This window comes from Rutidosis leptorrhynchoides, chromosome 4 (assembly GCF_046630445.1).
Source record: "Rutidosis leptorrhynchoides isolate AG116_Rl617_1_P2 chromosome 4, CSIRO_AGI_Rlap_v1, whole genome shotgun sequence".
Lineage (NCBI taxonomy): Eukaryota > Viridiplantae > Streptophyta > Magnoliopsida > Asterales > Asteraceae > Rutidosis > Rutidosis leptorrhynchoides.
In genome coordinates, this window is record NC_092336.1 from 611,575,262 (window position 1) to 611,590,989 (window position 15,728).

Here is a 15,728-nt window from a genome sequence, read left to right on the forward strand (position 1 = left end):
CATGCGAGCATTAAAGCTGCGCCATTCGAAGCATTGTACGGAAGGAAGTGAAGATCTCCTATTTGTTGGAATGAAGTAGGAGATCGACAATTAACTGGTCCCGAGATCATACACGAAACGACTGAGAAGATAGTACAAATCAAGGAGAGATTGAAAACAGCCCGTAGTCGCCAAAAGAGCTACGCCGATGTTCGAAGGAAACCATTAGAGTTTCAGATCGGTGACATGGTTATGTTAAAGGTGTCACCGTGGAAAGGTGTAATACGCTTCGAAAAAAGGGGTAAACTGAACCCAAGATATGTAGGCCCGTTCAAGATTATCGAACGCATTGGACCGGTAGCTTATCGACTCGAGTTACCACAACAACTCGCCGGAGTACATAATACATTTCACGTATCAAACCTTAAGAAGTGTCTTGCAAAGGAAGATCTCACCATTCCTCTTGAAGAAATCCATGTCGATGAGAAACTACAATTCATCGAAGAACCAATCGAAATCATGGACCGTGAAGTTAAACAGCTCAAGCAGAGCAACATACCGATCGTTAAGGTTCGTTGGAATGCTCGAAGAGGTCCTGAGTTTACTTGGGAACGAGAGGATCAGATTAAACAAAAGTATCCACACTTGTTTCTCGATGACGCAAAATAGGTACAATTTTAAAATTTCGGGACGAAATTTATTTAACGGGGAGGTAATGTAACGACCCGCACTTTTTCGATCGTTCTATACTTATAAGATTAATATTTACATAAATTAAACCTTACCAACATGATAAGCAATCCAAATTGTTGAGATTTATGTTTCCGAAAAGAGATTTACACAACGTTTGACCGTCTAGTTTGACCGATGATATCACGAACTATACAATATATGATAATTATACGTTTGTGTATATATATGTATATATACATATTTAACATGATTAATGAATGTTTTAATATCTCATTTTGTATTAATAACAATAAGTTATAAGTATATTTTGAAACTACTAACTTAAGTTTTCAAAACGATAACCATACGTAACGTTATTTGACATAAATACTTATAACCTATAATGTTTATACATATATCGTATATGTAATGTATTTAATCACTTTTAAGGACTTAAATACATAAAATCATATAAGTGTATTCACAAAAGATAGCTATATTTGAATCCTCATTCTATTTTTCACAAGATTTCTATACGTATATCTAGAGTATATGTACTCGTATCATACCTAACTTCTATACGTATTTACTATTGGTATATACACATCAAATCACCACCTAACTAGCCCTTGTTACTGCCCTAAGGTAGAGGTAATTGCTTTTGTATGATTGTTTGACAAATACACAAGATTACAAGCTTAAAATTTTTGTCCTTGCTCCCCCCTTTGTCAAGTTTTTAAGGACCAACACCAAACCATTTTTAGCTCACCATTCTTACTCTTAAACCACTCTCTAATTCACCTACTTACAAGTTCTAAGAACTCCATAATCATTCAGCAAGAAACCTTGAAGATCTAGCCATAGAAACAAGCTTTAAACACCATAAGAAAACCCTTACAAAAACACTTCAAGAATTCTTCCAAGAACACAAACTTACTTCCAATCTTTCATCCAATTCCATCACCCTTTTGGTTCTAGGTTCTTACTCCTCTTTTACAGCAACCTTGTCCAAGGAACTTGAGGTAGTAACTATGTTCATAACCTTATTCGATTCATATATATATAGCTATCTTATTTTGTGGTATAAAATTTTAACAACAAGAACATAGTTTGAATGTTTTCAAACTTGTTTGCAAACTAAATAGATCCTTCTAAATTAACTTTTAAAATACTTCAAGACCTGTAATATATCTTAAATATATGCTAATTTAACAAGGTTTAACTTGGTTTTTCAAAGAACACCTTAAAAACTATTTTTACGACGTCGGAGTGTAACCGGGGGCTGTTTTGGGTTGGATAATTAAAAACCATCTTAAACTTTGAATTGGAGGTTTATTTTCTGGAAAAATGATTTTTACTATGAATATGTTAACGCATAAAAATTTTATGATTTAACTCAAAGTATAAGTATTTTTAGAAAAATAATCATTTAAGGTTGTTTACATGATGGAAAATGATTAACTTCATAAGTTTCACCAAAGTTTGACCTATGACCTGTGATTTCGAATACAAACTAAGGTATTTACAGTTCATATTCTTAAAGAGGGACTCGATCCAAGGAAGTGGCAAGTTGAACCAACGAAAACGGAGTTGTAACGAAGAAACTATGACCAAAACGAAATCGGATATCCAAGACTAATTTAGAGACGTGATTAATTGGAAAAAAATTAAATAAATCACATCTTTCTAAAATAACATGATATTTTATATATATGTACTCATAATTTAATTTTATATGGTTCAGGATCACCCGTAAACAATACAAGAAGATTAATCATAAGATCCCATGATTGTACGCAACACGTCATTTGACAACACCGGTACTTTATGTACGCAACACGTCATTTGACAACACCGGTACCGTGGGTCAAGATTAATCTCGACCAATACATATACGATGGGGTTTTTATTTATTTCATTGGGGGTTTATTAATCACCTAAAAATGAACCATTTAAAATTGAATTACTAACATCGAACTGCTAACTACGGACTAAGGAATTATTAAAAGTATTATAAGTATATATATGTGACGATTGTTTAAAAAGAAAAGGTATTGATATATTATATATGGTTAGGTTTGTGATATCAATCGGAGACCAAGTCAAAATTACATATCTTCAAGACGAAAGTGAGTATATAGTCCCACTTTTAAACTCTAAGTATTTCGGGATGAGAATACATGTATTTTATGTTTTACGTTATGGACACAAGTAACTGAAAAATATATTCTACGTTGAGTTGTACCACTGGCATACTTCCCTGTAGCTTGGTAACTATTATTTACAGCGGTATTGTAAACGCGAATCCTGTTGATAGATCTATCGGGCCTGACAACCCCAACCGGACTGGACGACCAGTATTCAACGGTTGCACAGTACTTCGTTTCGTAACTACACTTGGTACGGTGTAGTAAGATTTCATAATAAAGGGAATATGCGACGTGATTAAATGTTAAGTATGGTTACCAAGTGCTCAACCACTTAGAATATTTTTATTAAAACGTTTATATATGAAATCTTGTGGTCTATATATATATTGCTGCCGGCATTAAACCTATATCTCACCAACTTTATGTTGACGTTTTAAACATGTCTATTCTCAGGTGATAATTAGAAGCTTCCGCTGCAACATGTTGAATTTAAACAAGATCTTGAGTATGCATATTTGTGTCAAAAATAAAACTGCATATCGGAGGATTTGTAATGTAAAATATGCTAGAAATCGTATTGTTATCATCACATGTAAAGTTTGTAAGTCTAAGATTATCGCTAAACGATAATCATCTTTTTATTGTCTAAAGCTTGTATTAAAATAAGAGTTATGGTTTGTAATGTAAAATAAATGCAGTTGTTCTTTTAAAAATGTCGCATATAGAGGTCAATACCTCGCAATGAAATCATACGTTATCTAACTCGTTCTTATGGTTAAGGACGGGTTATGACAACTGGTCCGACACGATCAATAATCTTGAATGGTCCAATATACCTTGGATTTAATTTCCCTCGTTTACCAAATCGAACAACGCCTTTTCAAGGTGCAACTTTAAGCATGACCATCTCTCCAATTTCAAATTCTATATCTTTTCTTTTAATGTCAGCGTAGCTCTTTTGTCGACTTTGGGCAGTTTTCAACCGTTGTTGAATTTGGATGATCTTCTCGGTAGTTTCTTGTATAATCTCCGGACCCGTAATCTGTCTATCCCCCACTTCACTCCAACAAATCGGAGACCTGCACTTTCTACCATAAAGTGCTTCAAACGGCGCCATCTCAATGCTTGAATGGTAGCTGTTGTTGTAGGAAAATTCTGCTAACGGTAGATGTCGATCCCAACTGTTTCCGAAATCAATAACACATGCTCGTAGCATGTCTTCAAGCGTTTGTATCGTCCTTTCGCTCTGCCCATCGGTTTGTGGATGATAGGCAGTACTCATGTCTAGACGAGTTCCTAATGCTTGCTGTAATGTCTGCCAGAATCTTGAAATAAATCTGCCATCCCTATCAGAGATAATAGAGATTGATATTCCATGTCTGGAGACGACTTCCTTCAAATACAGTCGTGCTAACTTCTCCATCTTGTCATCTTCTCTTATTGGCAGGAAGTGTGCTGATTTGGTGAGACGATCAACTATTACCCAAATAGTATCAAAACCACTTGCAGTCCTTGGCAATTTAGTGATGAAATCCATGGTAATGTTTTCCCATTTCCATTCCGGGATTTCGGGTTGTTGAAGTAGACCTGATGGTTTCTGATGCTCAGCTTTGACCTTAGAACACGTCAAACATTCTCCTACATATTTAGCAACATCGGCTTTCATACCTGGCCACCAAAAATGTTTCTTGAGATCCTTGTACATCTTCCCCGTTCCAGGATGTATTGAGTATCTGGTTTTATGAGCTTCTCTAAGTACCATTTCTCTCATATCTCCAAATTTTGGTACCCAAATCCTTTCAGCCCTATACCGGGTTCCGTCTTCCCGAATATTAAGATGCTTCTCTGATCCTTTGGGTATTTCATCCTTTAAATTTCCTTTGGGTATTTCATCCTTTAAATTTCCCTCTTTTAAAACTCCTTGTTGTGCCTCCTTTATTTGAGTAGTAAGGTTATTATGAATCATTATATTCATAGATTTTACTCGAATGGGTTCTCTATCCTTCCTGCTCAAGGCATCGGCTACCACATTTGCTTTCCCCGGGTGGTAACGAATCTCAAAGTCGTAATCATTCAATAATTCAATCCACCTACGCTGCCTCATATTCAGTTGTTTCTGATTAAATATGTGTTGAAGACTTTTGTGGTCGGTATATATAATACTTTTGACCCCATATAAGTAGTGCCTCCAAGTCTTTAATGCAAAAACAACCGCGCCTAATTCCAAATCATGCGTCGTATAATTTTGTTCGTGAATCTTCAATTGTCTAGACGCATAAGCAATCACCTTCGTTCGTTGCATTAATACACAACCGAGACCTTGCTTTGATGCGTCACAATAAATCACAAAATCATCATTCCCTTCAGGCAATGACAATATAGGTGCCGTAGTTAGCTTTTTCTTCAATAACTGAAACGCTTTCTCTTGTTCATTATTCCATTCAAATTTCTTCCCTTTATGCGTTAATGCAGTCAAGGGTTTTGCTATTCTGGAAAAGTCTTGGATGAACCTTCTGTAGTAACCAGCTAGTCCTAAAAACTGGCATACGTGTTTCGGAGTTTTCGGGGTTTCCCACTTTTCAACAGTTTCTATCTTTGCTGGATCCACCTTAATACCTTCTTTGTTCACTATGTGACCGAGGAATTGAACTTCTTCCAACCAAAATGCACACTTAGAAAACTTAGCGTACAATTCTTCCTTCCTCAATACTTCTAACACCTTTCTCAAATGTTCACCGTGTTCTTGGTCATTCTTTGAGTAAATAAGTATGTCATCAATGAAAACAATGACAAACTTGTCAAGGTATGGTCCACACACTCGGTTCATAAGGTCCATGAACACAGCTGGTGCATTAGTTAAACCAAACGGCATGACCATAAACTCGTAATGACCGTAACGTGTTCTGAAAGCAGTCTTTGGAATATCATCTTCTTTCACCCGCATTTGATGATACCCGGAACGTAAGTCAATCTTTGAATAAACAGACGAGCCTTGTAGTTGATCAAATAAGTCGTCGATTCTCGGTAGTGGGTAGCGGTTCTTGATGGTAAGTTTGTTCAACTCTCGGTAGTCGATACACAACCTGAATGTACCATCTTTCTTCTTGACAAACAAAACAGGAGCTCCCCACGGTGATGTGCTTGGTCGAATGAAACCACGCTCTAAAAGTTCTTGTAATTGGCTTTGCAGTTCTTTCATCTCGCTGGGTGCAAGTCTGTAAGGAGCACGAGCTATTGGTGCAGCTCCTGGTACAAGATCTATTTGAAATTCAACGGATCGATGTGGGGGTAATCCCGGTAATTCTTTCGGAAATACATCGGGAAATTCTTTTGCAATGGGAACATCATTGATGCTCTTTTCTTCAGTTTGTACTTTCTCGACGTGTGCTAGAACAGCATAGCAACCTTTTCTTATTAGTTTTTTTGCCTTCAAATTACTAATAAGATGTAGCTTCGTGTTGCCCTTTTCTCCGTACACCATTAAGGGTTTTCCTTTTTCTCGTATAATGCGAATTGCATTTTTGTAACAGACGATCTCTGCTTTCACTTCTTTCAACCAGTCCATACCGATTATCACATCAAAACTCCCTAACTCTACTGGTATCAAATCAATCTTAAATGTTTCGCTAACCAGTTTAATTTCTCGATTCCGACATATATTATCTGCTGAAATTAATTTACCATTTATTAATTCGAGTAAAAATTTACTATCCAAAGGCGTCAATGGACAATTTAATTTAGCACAAAAATCTCTACTCATATAGCTTCTATCCGCACCCGAATCAAATAAAACGTAAGCAGATTTATTGTCAATAAGAAACGTACCCGTAACAAGCTCCGGGTCTTCCTGTGCCTCTGCCGCATTAATATTGAAAACTCTTCCGCGGCCTTGTCCATTCGTGTTCTCCTGGTTCGGGCAATTTCTAATAATGTGGCCCGGTTTTCCACATTTATAACAAACTACATTGGCATAACTTGCTCCGACACTACTTGCTCCGCCATTACTCGTTCCGACACCATTTGTTCCTTTCGTTCTATTAACCCCTGGTCCGTAAACCTCACACTTCGCCGCGCTATGACCATTTCTTTTACACTTGTTGCAAAATTTGGTGCAGAACCCCGAGTGATACTTTTCACACCTTTGGCATAGCTGCTTCTGATTGTTGTTGTTGTTGCGGTTATTATTGTTGTTGGGATGATTGTTGTAGTTGCTGTTGTTGTTGTTGTTGTTGTTGTTGTTGTTGGGCCGTTTGTTGTAGTTGCGATTGATGTTGCGATTGTTGGGATAATTGTTGCGATTATTGTTGTAATTGCTGTTGTTGTTGTATTGGTGATTCTTATCACCGTTATCCTCCCACTTTCTTTTGACTTGCTTCACATTGGCCTCTTCAGCAGTCTGTTCTTTAATTCTTTCTTCAATCTGGTTCACTAGTTTGTGAGCCATTCTACATGCCTGTTGTATAGAGGCGGGCTCGTGTGAACTTATATCTTCTTGAATTCTTTCCGGTAATCCTTTCACAAATGCGTCGATCTTCTCTTCCTCATCTTCGAATGCTCCCGGACACAATAGGCACAATTCTGTGAATCGTCTTTCGTACGTGGTAATATCAAATCCTTGGGTTCGTAACCCTCTAAGTTCTGTCTTGAGCTTATTGACCTCGGTTCTGGGACGGTACTTCTCGTTCATCAAGTGCTTGAATGCTGACCACGGTAGTGCGTACGCATCATCTTGTCCTACTTGCTCTAGATAGGTATTCCACCATGTTAACGCAGAACCTGTGAAGGTATGCGTAGCGTACTTCACTTTGTCCTCTTCAGTACACTTACTTATGGCAAACACCGATTCGACCTTCTCGGTCCACCGTTTCAATCCGATCGGTCCTTCAGTTCCATCAAATTCCAAAGGTTTGCAGGCAGTGAATTCTTTGTAGGTGCATCCTACACGATTTCCTGTACTGCTAGATCCAAGGTTATTGTTGGTATGTAGCGCAGCCTGTACTGCGGCTATGTTTGAAGCTAGAAAAGTACGGAATTCCTCTTCATTCATATTCACGGTGTGTCGAGTAGTCGGTGCCATTTCCTTCAAAATAGTCAAATGGAACAAGTTAATCATACAGAATATTAAGAGTAGTTAATAGTATTTCGTAGCATAATATGAACTCATTTATAAAAGCTTTTTCTTCATATTAGCGTTTTATAAGTTTAAATTCGGGTAGTACCTACCCGTTAAGTTCATACTTATTAGCTAATATACAATTCAACTACTACAATTCTATATGAAAAACTGATTATAATAATATTTCGCGTTCAAACTTTTATACAATATTTTACAAACTTACAATACCGCTTATTTTACATAAAGCATGAAATATAGCACACAATAACTTTGATACAAGATAGTTGTGAAGATAATTCTAGCTAGTACACAAGTCGTTCAGCAAAGACAATAAAGACACGTAATTCATACGTCCAGAAACAAGTCATGCATTCTGGTTTTACTAGGATTACTTCCCATCCTTGGTCTTGTGGAACATAACCGTTATGGCCGTTGATAAGACAGCGTGTTGTAACATCGTCAAAAGGACGAGGGTTACGTAATGTCCAACAGTCCCGTAACAATCTAAAAACCTCATTTCTTACCCCAATTACCGACTCCGTCACTTGTGGAAACGTTTTGTTTAATAGTTGTAGCCCGATGTTCTTGTTCTCACTTTGGTGAGAAGCGAACATTACTAATCCGTAAGCATAACATGCTTCTTTATGTTGCATGTTAGCCGCTTTTTCTAAATCACGAAGTCCAATATTCGAATATATTGAGTCAAAATAATTTCTTAATCCGTTGCGTAAAATAGCATTTGGGTTCCCCGCAATATATGCGTCAAAGTAAACACATCGTAACTTATGGGTTTCCCAATGTGCTATCCCCCATCTTTCAAACGAAAGTCTCTTATAAACCAAGACATTCTTGGAACGTTCTTCGAATGTCTTACAAACTGATCTCGCCTTAAATAGTTGTGCCGAGGAATTCTGGCCGACTCTAGACAAGATTTCATCAATCATGTCTCCGGGTAGGTCTCTTAAAATATTGGGTTGTCTATCCATTTTGTGTTTTTAAACTGTAAAATAGACAAGAGTTAGATTCATAAAAAAATACTTATTAATACAAGCAATTTTTACATATATCATAAAGCATAAGAACACTATATTACATATATTACACCACACGAATACAACTATCTTATTCCGACTCGCTCGTTTCTTCTTCTTCAGTTTTGGTTCGTTTTGCCAAGTTTCTAGGGATATATGATGTTCCCCTAATACGAGCCGTCGTTGTCCACATTGGTTTAGAAAAACCTGGTGGTTTAGAGGTTCCCGGGTCATTGTTACAACTTAAGGACTTCGGGGGTTGACGATACATATAAAGTTCATCGGGGTTGGAATTAGATTTCTCTATTTTTATGCCCTTTCCCTTATTATTTTCTTTTGCCTTTTTAAATTCAGTTGGGGTAATTTCTATAACATCATTGGAATTCTCGTCGGAATCCGATTCATCGGAGAATTGGTAATCCTCCCAATATTTTGATTCCTTGGCGGAAACACCATTGACCATAATTAACCTTGGTCGGTTGGTTGAGGATTCTCTTTTACTTAACCGTTTTATTATTTCCCCCACCGGTTCCGATTCTTCTTCCGGTTCCGATTCTTCTTCCGGTTCCGATTCTTCTTCCGGTTCCGACTCTTCTTCCGGTTCCTCTTCGGGAACTTGTGAATCAGTCCACGAATCATTCCAATTTACATTTGACTCTTCATTATTATTAGGTAAGTCAATGGGACTTGTTCTAGAGGTAGACATCTATCACATAATATCAAACACGTTAAGAGATTAATATATCACATAATATTCATATGTTAAAAATATATAGTTTCCAACAAAAATGTTAAGCAGTCATTTTTAAAGAAAACACGGTCGAAGTCCAGAATCACTAATGCATCCTAACAAACTCGATAAGACACACTAATGCAAATTTTCTGGTTCTCTAAGACCAACGCTCGGATACCAACTGAAATGTCCCGTTCTTATTGATTAAAAACGTTCCATATTAATTGATTTCGTTGCGAGGTTTTGACCTCTATATGAGACGTTTTTCAAAGACTGCATTCATTTTAAAACAAACCATAACCTTTATTTCATCAATAAAGGTTTAAAAAGCTTTACGTAGATTATCAAATAATGATAATCTAAAATATCCTGTTTACACACGACCATTACATAATGGTTTACAATACAAATATGTTACAACAAAATAAGTTTCTTGAATGCAGTTTTTACACAATATCATACAAGCATGGACTCCAAATCTCGTGCTTATTTAAGTATGCGACAGCGGAAGCTCTTAATAATCACCTGAGAATAAACATGCTTAAAACGTCAACAAAAATGTTGGTGAGTTATAGGTTTAACCTATATATATCAAATCATAATAATAGATCACAAGATTTCATGTTTCAATACACATCCCATACATAGAGATAAAAATCATTCATATGGTGAACACCTGGTAACCGACAATAACAAGATGCATATATAAGAATATCCCCATCATTCCGGGACACCCTTCGGATATGATATAAATTTCGAAGTACTAAAGCATCCGGTACTTTGGATGGGGTTTGTTAGGCTCAATAGATCTATCTTTAGGATTCGCGTCAATTAGGGTGTCTGTTCCCTAATTCTTAGATTACCAGACTTAATAAAAAGGGGCATATTCGATTTCGATAATTCAACCATAGAATGTAGTTTCACGTACTTGTGTCTATTTTGTAAATCATTTATAAAACCTGCATATATTCTCATCCCAAAAATATTAGATTTTAAAAGTGGGACTATAACTCACTTTCACAGATTTTTACTTCGTCGGGAAGTAAGACTTGACCACCGGTTGATTCACGAACCTATAACAATATATACATATATATCAAAGTATGTTTAAAATATATTTACGACACTTTTAATATATTTTGATGTTTTAAGTTTATTAAGTCAGCTGTCCTCGTTAGTAACCTACAACTAGTTGTCCACAGTTAGATGTACAGAAATAAATCGATAAATATTATCTTTAATCAATCCACGACCCAGTGTATACGTATCTCAGTATTGATCACAACTCAAACTATATATATTTTGGAATCAACCTCAACCCTGTATAGCTAACTCCAACATTCACATATAGAGTGTCTATGGTTGTTCCGAAATATATATAGATGTGTCGACATGATAGGTTGAAACATTGTATACGTGTCTATGGTATCTCAAGATTACATAATATACAATACAAGTTGATTAAGTTATGGTTGGAATAGATTTGTTACCAATTTTCACGTAGCTAAAATGAGAAAAATTATCCAATCTTGTTTTACCCATAACTTCTTCATTTTAAATCCGTTTTGAGTGAATCAAATTGCTATGGTTTCATATTGAACTCTATTTTATGAATCTAAACAGAAAAGTGGTTTATAGTCGGAGAAATAAGTTACAAGTCATTTTTGTAAAGGTAGTCATTTCAGTCGAAAGAACGACGTCTAGATGACCATTTTAGAAAACATACTTCCACTTTGAGTTTAACCATAATTTTTGGATATAGTTTCATGTTCATAATAAAAATCATTTTCTCAGAATAACAACTTTTAAATCAAAGTTTATCATAGTTTTTAATTAACTAACCCAAAACAGCCCGCGGTGTTACTACGACGGCGTAAATCCGGTTTTACGGTGTTTTTCGTGTTTTCAGGTTTTAAATCATTAAGTTAGCATATCATATAGATATAGAACATGTGTTTAGTTGATTTTAAAAGTCAAGTTAGAAGGATTAACTTTTGTTTGCGAACAAGTTTAGAATTAACTAAACTATGTTCTAGTGATTACAAGTTTAAACCTTCGAATAAGATAGCTTTATATGTATGAATCGAATGATGTTATGAACATCATTACTACCATAAGTTCCTTGGATAAACCTACTGGAAAAGAGAAAAATGGATCTAGCTTCAACGGATCCTTGGATGGCTCGAAGTTCTTGAAGTAGAATCATGACTCGAAGTTCAAAAGAGATTTTAAATTATTATATTATCATGATATTATGATGTACAAATATCTCTTAATATGATATATATACATTAAATGTCGTTACAACGATAATCGTTACATATATGTCTCGTTTCAAAATCATTAAGTTAGTAGTCTTGTTTTTACATATGTAGTTCATTGTTAATATACTTAATGATATGTTTACTTATCATAATATCATGTTAACTATATATATAACCATATATATGTCATCATATAGTTTTTACAAGTTTTAACGTTCGTGAATCACCGGTCAACTTGGGTAGTCAATTGTCTATATGAAACCTATTTCAATTAATCAAGTCTTAACAAGTTTGATTGCTTAATATGTTGGAAACATTTAATCATGTAAATATCAATCTCAATTAATATATATAAACATGGAAAAGTTCGGGTCACTACATAGATGAAATGACCATTGTACCCTTGGGTATGGTGTAATTAGTGATTTTTAATAATTATATGTTTATAATTATTTGGTTGTTTAGTTGAGACCAGTTTGTGACAAGGGTCACAGAACAGGTTCATTTGTTGAATTTAGACTCCGTTAGGGCCTCCTAACGAAGTACGAAAGATATCAGATAACTGATAAATACCCGTGTGTTATGGGGTGTGGGTTTATAACCCACTTAAGTAACTAATATCTGGATACTTTCATTCATTTCCCAATTTGTGCAAGAACAAGACCCGTACCTAACTTTCATCATCTCAAAAACCCTAATTGAATCTAAGCTAGAAATTGAATCAAGAGGCTTTAGGAACTGAATCATATCATTCTTATAAGCATTTATCCAGGTTAGCATGCTTGAATTCGTGCTTTAATTTATAGAAATTGGGTTTTGTGTGTGAAATGGGTTTTTGATAATTATGAGCTTGAATCTTCATGATTTGTGTTTGTTATGTTTAATTGATGTTAAAAATAGTTGCTATATAGTTATTATGATCTAATTATGCTGTGAATTGAGTAAGAACTTGTTAAAAATGATGAATTGTGTGTTAGAACTTGAGTTTATGATAAAGTGAGTATTTTAGGATGAATTAATCCCAGATCTTGATTGTAAATGCTAGATTTTGATGTTTATAGTTGGGAAAAGTGTTTATGTATGTTTAGTATGTTTCTTTATGCTTGAATTTGGACTATAAACCTCGAAATCGAGTTTTTTTTGGCTTAAAATCACCAAATCAGCGAAGCTGATGGTGAAGAAGAAGATGCTCGAAAACTCGCTCGAAAACAGTGCTCGAAACTCGTTCGAAAAGAGTGCTCGAGAACCTTCTGCTCGAAAACATGTTACTGCTCGAAAAACTCGAGTTGCTAGAAAACATGTTATTGCTCGAAAAACTCGAAATTGCTCGAAAAGCTCGAATTGCTCGAAAAACTCGAAATTGCTCGAAAAGCTCGAATTGCTCGAAAAACTCGAATTCGCTCGAAAACTCGAACTGCTCGAAAATCTTGTCTGTTATGTGAATATTTCCATAGAATGTAAAGTCGTGTATTAATACTTGGATATAATACTAACTTGAGATATTATGTGGTGATTCACAGGTAATAAACAAAAAGGTGAAGGCTCAGAAAGATTAGATCTCTGAGAACCTTCAGTTGCTGGTAATCGGTGAGTGGGATTATCACTTGGTGTAGTATAGAGTAGCAAGTTGCGCTACTATGTTTATAGTGTTGTTAGTTACCATGTTTAGTAGTTATGTTGTACAGTTGATCGCAGTTAAGGTTGCTATGCTTTTAGTAGTATTAGTTGCCTGTTGTAGTAGTAGTAGTTGAATGGTTGTCTGTGCACTAGTTGTAGTTGTTGTTGTAGTTGGAACCTTGATCTGTTAGGTTCAGCTCAGAGAGGTCAACCTAGTTGTGGTTGGGTCTAGTTGGCTACTGTTTGTTGAGTATAGTGATGAATGACGCATCACCTGCGTGTGGATGACTATACTGAGGATTCAGTAGTAAAGACTATCGGTAGACTCTAGCCCGATCTACTAGTAGTCGTGTGCCCGTACAAGCCGTCGATCCTCTAGTTGGAGCATAGTTGCCAGTTATTGTATGTTGCTTGTTGTTGTATGTTGTTGCTGTAGGAGTACAAGTTGATACTGTATGCTAGACCTTTTGATAATTCCATTCACTTAGCCTTGTGCTAACCCCTCACCTCCTCCCTTACAGGTTTTGGATTTTAGTGCTAGTATGGACGGGAGTTGGGCTGAAGATATGTTTGACAAGACGAACTCTGATGTCTTAACCTTTATAAATATGTAACTAGTTGTTTAACGTAACACCGGTGGTTTGTAATAAGTAACTAGCTAATGATTTGTGATAATCATGTTTGTAATTAACTAAGGGTATTTATGTGAATTAAGATTTCCGTTGTGATTTAAAAAAAAAAAAATTTGCTGGCGTCACATTTATTATATCAAATGAGATGTTAAATTATTATATTATCATGATATTATGATGTATGAATATCTCTTAATATGATATATACATTAAAATATCGTTACAACGATAATCGTTACATATAAGTCTCGTTTCGTAATTCTTGAGTTAGTAGTCTTGTTTTTACATATGTAGTTCATTGTTAACACACTTAATGATATATTTAAATATCATTTTATCATGTTAAATATAGTGTATCAATATCTTAATATGATACGTATGTAATTAGTAGACGTTATCATAAAGATAATCGTTATATATATCCTTTCGAGTTTCTTAACTTAGTAATCTCATTTCTTATGTATATCACACATTGTTAATATACTTAGTGAGATACTTACTCATCATAATCTTATGTCAACCATATATATATATGTCTATATATATACACCACAACATGTAATTTTTACAATTTTGTAACGTTCGTGAATCGCCAGTCAACTTGGGTGATTAATTGTCTATATGAAACTTATTTCATTTAATCAAGTCTTAACAAGTTTGATTGCTTAACACGTTGGAAACATTTAGTCATGTAAATATCAATCTCAATTAATATATATAAACATGGAAAAGTTCGGGTCACTACACATTGACCTTCATACGACACGTTTTCCCATGTGTGGTGATGATGTTGAATCCACGGATCATGCTCTTGTTTTGTACGAATACACGTTTGAGATTTGGGAGAATATTTTTAGATGGTGGGGGTTAGGAAATTTTGCGTTAACAAGTGTAGATGAGATTTTTAATGGGGATGGTCCTCATGTTAATGATGCGAAAGGGAAGTTGTTGTGGCAAGCCGTACAATGGGTAAGTGGATATTTAATTTGGAAGAATCGGAACGAAAAGATATTCCATAATTCGTCCCGCTAGTGTTCCACATTAGTAAACGATATTCAATTAAAAACATTCGAATGGATCTTGAGGAGGGCGAAAAAATATAACATCGAGTGGCATCAATGGTTGATCAATCCTTCATATTATACGGGCGACTGAGGCACAAGGAGTGGAGTTGGATAGTCTTATATTACGGTTCCTTTTCATTATTCGAGTAAAGTATATTTTGTATTAGAGTGATATAATGTGTAAATAGTTGTGAAGGGAGGCATCCCAATATGTATGTATGTAAATTTTATAGTTAATAATAATCTTGGCTTTACAAAAAAAAAAAAAACTTTTGCAATTATTTTATAATAGTTCCCTAACAAACTAATAAGGCGATCAGTCATTCAAACCCGAAGCATCTTTCTTTTTAGGTATCAATGAAAGGAACGATGCGTTACATCTTTAGAGATTGAGTTCTTCTCGTAAAATCAATCAACGCTTTCATCCCACCAAAAGTATGTGGATATGATTAAAGGAGAAAGAAAAAATA